This window comes from Eublepharis macularius, chromosome 2 (assembly GCF_028583425.1).
Source record: "Eublepharis macularius isolate TG4126 chromosome 2, MPM_Emac_v1.0, whole genome shotgun sequence".
Lineage (NCBI taxonomy): Eukaryota > Metazoa > Chordata > Lepidosauria > Squamata > Eublepharidae > Eublepharis > Eublepharis macularius.
In genome coordinates this window covers 30,343,180-30,352,303 of record NC_072791.1, presented here as the reverse complement: position 1 = coordinate 30,352,303, position 9,124 = coordinate 30,343,180, and positions in this window count along the sequence as shown.

Genomic DNA, 9,124 nt, shown 5'->3' with positions numbered 1-9,124 from the left:
GGTAGGATATTGTTGAGAAATGTATGCTTTCCTTTAAACATTAAACAGAGACAGTAAAGACTGGCACGAGAAGAACAAATATTGATCAAAAATTATTTTTCATGGACACCCTGAGTCCTAAGTCCATTGCCAATTGTCCCCTAGATCAAGCAACCACAGCAAATATATCGTCAGGCTGATGCATAAGAGCAATTTCTGGTCCCAAATCAGGACAACTGAAAAATCACTTTTCTTGTGGTTTGTTTTCTGATAATAAGGTTGCAATGCAGGAACTAATATACCAACAATGTCTATAAAGTAAGAAGTAGATGTTGCTTGAAAATAGGATTGCCAACACCCAAGTGGGGCCTGGAGATCTTTTGGAAATACAACTGATCTCCAAGCTACAGAAATCAGTTCCCCTGGAGAAAATGGATGCTCTGGAGGGTGGACTCTGGCATTATACCCTGCTGAGGTCCCTTCCCTCCCCAAACCCTACCTTCCTCAGGATCAGTCTCCAAATCTCCAGGATTTTCCCTGGCCAGAGTTGACAACTCTATCTGAAAACATTGTTAAGAAATCAAAAAAGCAACATTTTTAATAGGGATGCCAGTCCCGCACCGGGGGGGGCAGGGGATTTCCCCCTCCCACCCCCCACCCCTGCTTACCTGGTTAGCTCCTGCGCTCTGCAGCAGCCAGATTCAGGCTGATTCAGGCCCAATTCAGTCCAAATTGGGCCCCTGGGGAGCACAGGAGCGCTCCCAGGGTGGCATGGGACCCACATGATGATGTCACTTCACAGAAGTGATGTCATCATGCAGGCTGGGAATACGCACGTGACAGGGGAAGCGATAAGGTAGGAGCTGGGCCTCCAACCTCCTGCCAGGAGTGGGGGGCAGGGGACCTGGATACCCTAATTTTTAATTCTCTCCCAAAAGATTTGCTTGATGTGTCCCTAGGCTGTTACACAGATTTCATTATTGTATAGGTCGATGAGTAAAATCCTGCAATTATCTGAAGTTCATATGTTTGCAGTAGCAAAATAATTTTGTTCTTAGCTGTAATACATGGTTGATCTCTGGGCATAAGAAAGAAATGGACCTGGGAACTAGGTAATTCATGGCAAGGGAGGGAAAGTGTGTAGAGTGAAGACCTGGAGGAGGGTATGACACTGAGAGCTATGCTTCCTGACACAAGACCACACCTTTTTACTTCCTGTGTTTATTTTTTAAAAAATATATTTTATTATTTTAGAAGGTACGAAAGAGAAAGGAGATAGATAACAGAGTAGAAAGAGAAACAAATCAATTTTGCAAAATCCATTAAGCTTGCTTATATCCACATTCTAGTTCTCCAGTTTTATATTTTATCCTAATACAACTTTAACTGTGAATTCTAATATTTCATACAGTATTGCCTTATTATTAGATTTTAGTCTCTATATTTGTTCTTTATCCATTTGTATAAGGGGTTCCAAGGTGTAGCGAAGTCTTCTTCCATTTGTCCTTTCATTTGAGAAGTTAATTTGTCCATTTCTGCAGTTTCCATTATCTTCACTGTTAATTCTTCTTGCTGCGGTACTGTTTGTTGTTTCCAATATGATACAAATAATATTCTAGCTGCAGTTACCACATGGACTATAAAGTACATCTGTTCTTTATTCATATCTGGCATACAATTTAACAAAAATATCTCTGGTTTAAAAGGAATCGAAATCTGTAAAATAGTTTGTATTAAAGTATGTACCATTATCCAAAATCGATGTACCTCTTTACAGGACCACCACATATGAAAAAATGTCCCTGTATGTTTCCCACATTTCCAACACTTATTTGACATATTCTTATACATTTTAGCCAATCTATCCAGAGTTAAATATCATCTGTAAAACATCTTGTATATATTCTCTTTAAATATGACAGATTTAATTATTTTTACATTCACTCTCCATATCTTATTCCATTGTGCTGAATCAATATTATCTCCTAGATTCTGAGCCCATAAAGTTTTACACTTTTCTACCCCTTCATTCAGTTTCATTTGCATTAAAAATAGGTACATTTTCTTAATCAGTTTTTCATGAGTCACATAACAGTTTTTCAAAGTCTTTTTGTTCTAGATAGAAGCCTCCCATTTTCTTATCTTTTTAAAAATTCTTTATTTTTGACAATTTTCATATTTTTAAATACATCTAACACAATGAAACTAAACAAGCAAACACACTAACAAGTAACCTCAAAGGTAAGTATAACAGTCCACAATAAGCATATGCTGAAGAACCATGGCATATAAGAGTGTTACGCATAACAGTACAGGTATCAATGTATATCGATATACACCATCATAAAAAGAAAAATAAGAAATTTAAAAACTAAAAGGATCAATTGGGTAAGGGGTACAAGGTGATATTTCATGAGCGGTCATATAATCAACTACTGGTAACCAATTCTCCCAAAAGTCTTGCTGCAGGTTAACAAAATCCATTAGCTTCAATTGATAGGAATTTTTTTCCATAAAGAAGGCATCCCAGATCTTATTGTGCCAAGTTGTTAAAGAAAGTGGTTGTGGGCTTTTCCAGGACGATGCTATAGATAGTTTTATCTTTATTATATCTAGATTCAGTCTGTGCTCTTGACCACCAATCTAAGTTAATACCTTGATTTTGTAAGTCCTCTTTCATTTTTAATACTCCTTTATCATCTAAGAGTTCTTTATATCTAATAACCTTATCTACAGAGAATACATTTGGCTGTGTAAATGCTTCTAATGGAGAAACCCATTGTGGGATTTTCACATATATTTGCGGTGCGATTCTATCCCATGTCGTTATAAGAGATTTCCTTATCAAGTGATTTTTAAAATATTTATGTCCAGTTGCTTTTCCATACCATATGAACACACGCTATCCTAACTGTAGATCATGGCCTTCAAGAGCTAAAAGTCTTGGATTTTCCAATAAAATCCAATCTCTCATCCAAACTAGGCAACACGCTTGATAGTAAGTTTTCCAATCAGGTAAAGCAAGGCCCCCAATTTACTTTCTGTCTTTAAAGAAGTCACCTGTGTTATGAAATCTCTTCCCTTGATCTGTGCTGGCAATTTTGCACATGCATACTGTAGTCTTCAAGAAATATATGAATCTTAGGCATAATTCACTTCTAGTCCATTTTTGGCATTTGAATCACAGGACATGAATTTCTATGTAAACATACATGATTTATTGATTCAGACTACCATCCTGTCAAGTTCAGTATTGTTTATTCTGACGGGCCATCCTGTCAAGGTCAGTATTGTTTATTCTGACGGGCAGTCAGGGCAGAGTGGCAGGACAAAATGGCCCTGGAGCAGGGCCTGCACAGGTCCCACCCCAACAAAGTAAGAAGGGAAGGAGGGAGAGAGAAGCAGCCAGCCAGCCTTGCTGCTTTTTTGGGCTTAGGTATTGCCATCAGCACCTTCCCTGTGCCAGGCAAGGGTTGCACCAGCCATAAACCTACTTCCTTAGGCTGCACACAGCCCTTCAACTCTGGACTAGTAAGATGGATGCCCATTCACTCTCCCCACCGGGAGGAAGATTTTCCCGCCAAAATTCAGTTTCCCTGCTTTGACTGAGCAGCCTCAAGGAGTATGTTAATATTTGTGGTTTTGAAATTCTGTTTGTTCCACCCCGACATGCAGATAAAATTTTGGCTTTTTAGTCCAGCCCAGGAAAAGCAGGAGCCTTCTTTCTTTTTGTGGGAAATTGGATTAGAGACTGTATAACATTTGAAAAGAAATTAACAGCTTTATTTAACAGGCAGAGATTTAGTAAGTGTAGTCAGGGGATGGAAATGTGGAGGTAAAACTTTGTTAGTATTACAGAATATACTTTGTGTAAATGGCAAAATAGTATCCTTGAAGCTTATTTTCATATATTCTTGGTTCTTAACAGTGAGAGGTATTTTACTTAGTAATTTAGGTACAGCAACAATGTTTCTTCAGGAAGTTTTCTATGACAGTTCAAGTTTACTGGAGTTTGTCATTTTTTGTGTGCAACTAACTCACTCCTTTTTTGAAACGAGAGGGTATTTCTGTCTTCTGAGTAGTCTAAAACTGTTTTCCTTTCACAACCAAAATCGTCCTCAGAACCAAACCCCTTTCAAAACTGGGCAGGAATTCTTCTTCTCAGAAGATTTAACCCCACTTGTTTTTGGCTTGAATGAGAGTTTCACCCACTATCCAATCAATCTCACCCAAAACAAACTCCCAGTTCTCTTTGTAAAGCGTACTTCAGCTTATGCTGACACTGAGACTTTGAAGTCTGAGGCAAAAGTCTTTGGCCCTTTTCACACTTAAGGTTTAAACCGCCGTTTATGAGCATTCGCCCGGATCGCAGTGGCTTTGGCATTGCACCTGTTCATTTCACACTGTCCACTGCAATTTCGATTTGGTGTCTGTGCTTCATTTCAAAACCTCGGTGCAATTTTGGGCTTTTGGGGCCTTGCAATTCACGTCACACTTTTAAAAAAAAAATTCAGCATGCGTAGTAATGTTGCAATGTTGGAACCCTTCCCCCCTTTTTGCTGATTGGGCTGTCCCCTGCCCACCGGAGAGGCAATTGGTGGCAGAGTTCTGGGGGAAAACATGTACCACTCTCATTTTTTTAAATCAAGCCAGGAAAGGGTTAAAATGCTGCCGATTAATCTCCTCCCAGGAAGCAGAGGCTTGTTTCCAAAGGGCTGTGCAAAATGCTTGGGTTTTTTCCCCCTCTTTGGCAAAGTCTGAAACATGCCTGGGAGGGAGGGAAAAGCAGCCATTTAATCCTTTCCTGGCTTTTAAAGCCAGGAAGAAAGTGCAGGAACATTACAACGTTGCAACCCATTCTTGTCTTTAAAAAAAAAAAGAATGTGTGTGCATACCCTAAGGGAGGAAGGAGAAAGCAGCTATTTAACACTTTCCTTGATTTTAAAGCTAGCAGGGAATTAGCAGCAAGTTTAGGAATCATTCCTGGCTTTTGAAAAAAAATAAAACAGCATGCATACCGGGAGGAAGGAAACCAACGAAGAAGCAGCCTTATGACCCTCAGCTCGCTTTACTAAAAAAAATGGTGGACAAGGAGTTCAGAGAGCTGAGGAGGGTGGGAGTGGTTAATTCTGCACAAACCAATCAGCTCCCAGGGAAACGGAGAGGGGGGGAGAGAAGCAAAAAGGGGGCAAAAGTGTTCACATTAGCAAAATGCGGGCCAGCTGCCAGTCGGCAGTGAACTTAAAAAAACATCGGGGTATGTCCGCAGGGGGAAAAATCGGGGATACAGCGGACAAAAAGCGGGACTGCATCCCATGACTGCTTTTAAGTGTGAAAACCTTGCAAACATGGGATGTGGAACAGGTACAAACGCGCTCTAAAAACCGAGTGCGAAATGTACCTTTGTCAGGAAAGTAATACTATAATTAAGGCATAAGTGTCTTCTCCCTTCACTCTAAAGGTGAACCTGTCTGACTTTTCTTATCAGACTTCTTGACTCCAAATCCTGTCAGAAACCAACTGACTACCTTCAGACTGGTTCTAACTGACCAATCAGAGAAGAAGGAACAACCTGTCACTCAGGGCCAAGCTACACATGACGAATGACACTTGAACAGCAAGTGGATTGAGTGGAGGGCAAGTGAACAGGGAGAAATACACTTGCCGTTCAAGTGTCATTCGTCATGTGTAGCTTGGCCCTCAAACTCTCCATTCTAGGGAATAATTAACCTCCCCACCTCCCCCAGCGCCAGGGCCGGATCTAGGGGGGGCAGGGGGTAGTCTGCCCCCAGTGCCACCAGGGAGGGGGCGCCGGGAGCAGCTCCCAGCTGCCGGAGTACACAGGCGGCAGCACGGGCAGCCTCGCAGCCCCCCACGCTGCCTTTTGCTTGCCCCACAGGACAGGGGGTGGCCTGGTTCTAACTGACTAATCAGAGAAGAAGGAACAACCTGTCACTCAAACTCTCCATTCTAGCGAATAATTAACCTTCCCCCCCCTCCCCCAGAGCTCTTTTGTTTCTCTTTGGAAACTTGCAGACCATCACAGCTACTGTAACAAACATCCAAAGGGAAGGCAATATTGTTCAAAAATAAAGTTCAAAAATAATCAGGTATGAATAATTATAATAAAGGTGATTTATAATTCAATCATAAAGTGCAAATGCATGGTAAACCAACCAATACAAATCAATATATACATCAAATCAATACACAAATCAATAAACACGTATATATAGTTAACAGTAGCAATCAAATGGCAAATGAGCGACCAAATAGTCCAACTGGTGCCTTATATTCATCATGGGCTAAAGTGCAGACCAAAGGTACATTGCTTCACTGAATATTTTGTCTCCAACCAGTTGTTACGGTCAACGGAACAATGCCATAACAACTGGTTGGAGACGAAATATTCAGTGAAGCAATGTACTTTTGTGCAACCATTATCTTATTATGCCTGTGAGGAAGCGAAATCCGTGAAACGGGGATTGAAAAGGAGGCTGGTATAGACCTGTTGGCTGTTTGAGAAGACGGCTTTATCTCTACAAGTTCGGCGGATGGTCTGCACTTTAGCCCATGATGAATATAAGGCACCAGTTGGACTATTTGGTCGCTCATTTGCCGTTTGATTGCTACTGTTAACTATATATACGTGTTTATTGATTTGCATATTGATTTGATGTATATATTGATTTGTACTGGTTGGTTTACCATGCATTTGCACTTTATGATTGAATTATAAATCACCTTGATTATAATTGTTCATACCTGATTATTTTTGAACTGTCTGTTTTGGGTAAAGGTGCCCCTGTTTTTTTGGATTGACCATCACAGCTAGACAGGACCAAGTGGGCTAGAAACCTTGGCCACCAGGAAACTCCCAATGGCAAAAATAGCCAAGCCACCCTTGCCAGTAGTGGCAATCCAGCATCTCAAACTGAGGGCTTTCTTGTTACCTACTACCTGTTCCTTTTAACTCCAGATGCTGCGGACTGAACCTGTAAGTTGCAGCCTTCTGTAAGTCAAGCAGGTGCTCTACCACCAAGCCATAGTTCTTGCTTGATATAGTGTGTTTGTGGCTGATTTTTTTAAAAAAAATCTTCAATTGAATAGGCACTGTTCCCCCCAAGAAAGCAAATATTGGGTATAAAGCCTATTAAGAAGTTCCGTGTAACAATAATTTGCATTTATACAGGACTTTCAGTGTTTTAAACCTTGCACACTCAATATCTTGTTGTGATCTAAGAAGGGGAAAGAGATACTTTCCCCTTCAAACAGGAAATTATAGTCCTGGATAAGGGCATTAGTTTGCAGGTTATACTTACCTCACTATTAAGTACCAGGCTTTTCTTTTAGGGTCACACATAAGAACCCTTTAGGTAACACAAAACTTACATGCTACTGACCAAGTGCGTAACACTTCTGCCTCCCCTTTTTACTGATTGTGGGGGGCTGAGAGGGATTTAAACAAACAAAAGTACAGCCAGAAGTCCAGACAGCAGTTACCTCAGAAGTCTCCCTCGTCTCTCTTCTCCTCCACCATTCCTCCTCATTGCCATGACAGACCCTCATATTGCAGATGAAGATGCAAGGCTCAGGGAGAATGGTTTGCCTAAAGCCACCTAGTGAGTCACTGGTGGAGGTAGGATTTGTATATGAGTCTCTGTGGCTTGTAGCTCATTTTCTTAGCTACCTGGCTGTATCAGTTCTAGAGTTTGCCATCCTCCAGGTGGTATCACAAAAAAGAGGCACTTCTGGGAAAAAAACAAGTAATTGCGTGACAACAAGTCCCCCAGTACAAAACTCAATATCCGTGTATGTTTCCTTTAATTTATCATTGACCCTTTCCACCTCCTTCAAAGTATCTATGCAATCTGGGTGTGATTCGATCTTAGACCCGCTGCCAAGATATATTGACAGTTTCCTGCAGCCCTTTGTGGAAAAAACTCCAGCTTTCCTGAAAGATATGGATAGCTTCATCCAGTTGGTGGAGGGAAGGGAGATGTTGCAGAACTATGTATTCATTACAATGGATGTCACATCACTTTACACCTCCATCCTCCATGAAGGGGCGAGGGCCGTAGTGGAGGCTGTATTGTATGAGAGAGAGGATCCCTCCCCAAGTACCCCATTTCTATTACAGCTGGTGGAGATTGTCTTGGAAAAGAATTATTTCCAGTTTAAATTGCAATTTTATTTGCAAAAGAAGGGGGTTGCTATGGGGTGCGCAGCTGCACCATCCGTAGCAAATCTTTACATGGCAAATTTAGAAAGCAAATTCATTTTGGAACCATCTAAGAACCCGTTCCATGGGAGAATGGTAATTTATCAGAGATTCATACTCTATATTTTGTTTGAGGGAGAACAACAAGCTCCAGAATTTGCATTATGGATGAATGGGTTGGACTGCAATATTAAATTTACAATGCAATGTAGTCCTAATTGCATAAGCTTCTTAGATGTAGTCACGTACCGGGGTAGCGATGGCAAGGTAGGAGTCAGACCTTACAAAAAACCAACTCCTACCTAGATTACAGATCCTTTCATCCACATCATATTAGGCACAACATCCCCTTTGGCCAAATGTTGCAAATCAAACGCAACTCCACTAGATCTGCAGATTTTGTGAAGAATTGCCATAGGATGAAACAGGAGTTTCTGAATCGAAGTTACCCTTGCAGCTTGCTGTCAGAGGCTGAGAGCAGGGTTCAGCAGACCCCTAGAGGGGATCTCTTTAAGAAAAAGGGAGTTCACATTCAGGAATCTGTCTTCTGCTCTTTAGACTTCACCCCTTTAGCATCAGACATTAAAGACATCATTCACAAGCACTGGCACTTAGTGTCAGACATAGAGGGTTGCAGGAAAGTACCCAGGGTAGGCTATAGATGTACTAGGAACCTTAAAGATATTTTGGTTCATGCGGGTCCCACCAGACAGATATGTGATGAGGGTAGACCAGTTGGCAATTTCCCCTGTGGACACTGCCGAGCCTGCCCTCTGATGTGGTCAGGGAAAGAAATCAAGATTGAAAGGAAGACACAGAGTATCAAGTTTATCCAGTTTGCAACATGTCAGACGGCTGCAGTTGTTTATCTTATCAAGTGCATCTGCAATAAATTATACATTGGGAGCACGATTAGGTCTGTTT